Raw genomic sequence first — 376 nt, forward strand, 5'->3', positions numbered from 1 at the left:
GGCATTAGCAGTGCCCTGAAAAAAAACATTAACGAGACCCATAAAAGGAAAAAATTAAAGTTTTAATGTGAGGTGGTCATCACACAGCTGGGTGTGTGTGTGTGTGTGTGTGTGTGTGTGTCCGGAGGCTGGTCAGTTTGTCTCGTTAATGACCCCTCCCATCTTAACGAGTTAACGAGCTAATAATGAGAGCTCGTTAAGACGGACAGACGGAGCTCAGCCAATAAAACACAGTAAGTCTTTCTGAAACCACGGAAACCAGTCTGCGGAGGCAGGGCAGCTGTCAATCTTAGTTCATGTGAAACACTGCCAATCAGAGAGCAGGGTTCTCTTTACAGCCTGAGAAGGTTCCAGAGGTCTTTAAAGAACTTCCAGG

This window comes from Seriola lalandi, unplaced genomic scaffold (genome assembly GCF_002814215.2).
Source record: "Seriola lalandi dorsalis isolate HSWRI2012SDOR001 ecotype SW California unplaced genomic scaffold, Sedor1 jcf7180002054386, whole genome shotgun sequence".
NCBI classification, from domain to species: Eukaryota; Metazoa; Chordata; class Actinopteri; order Carangiformes; family Carangidae; genus Seriola; species Seriola lalandi.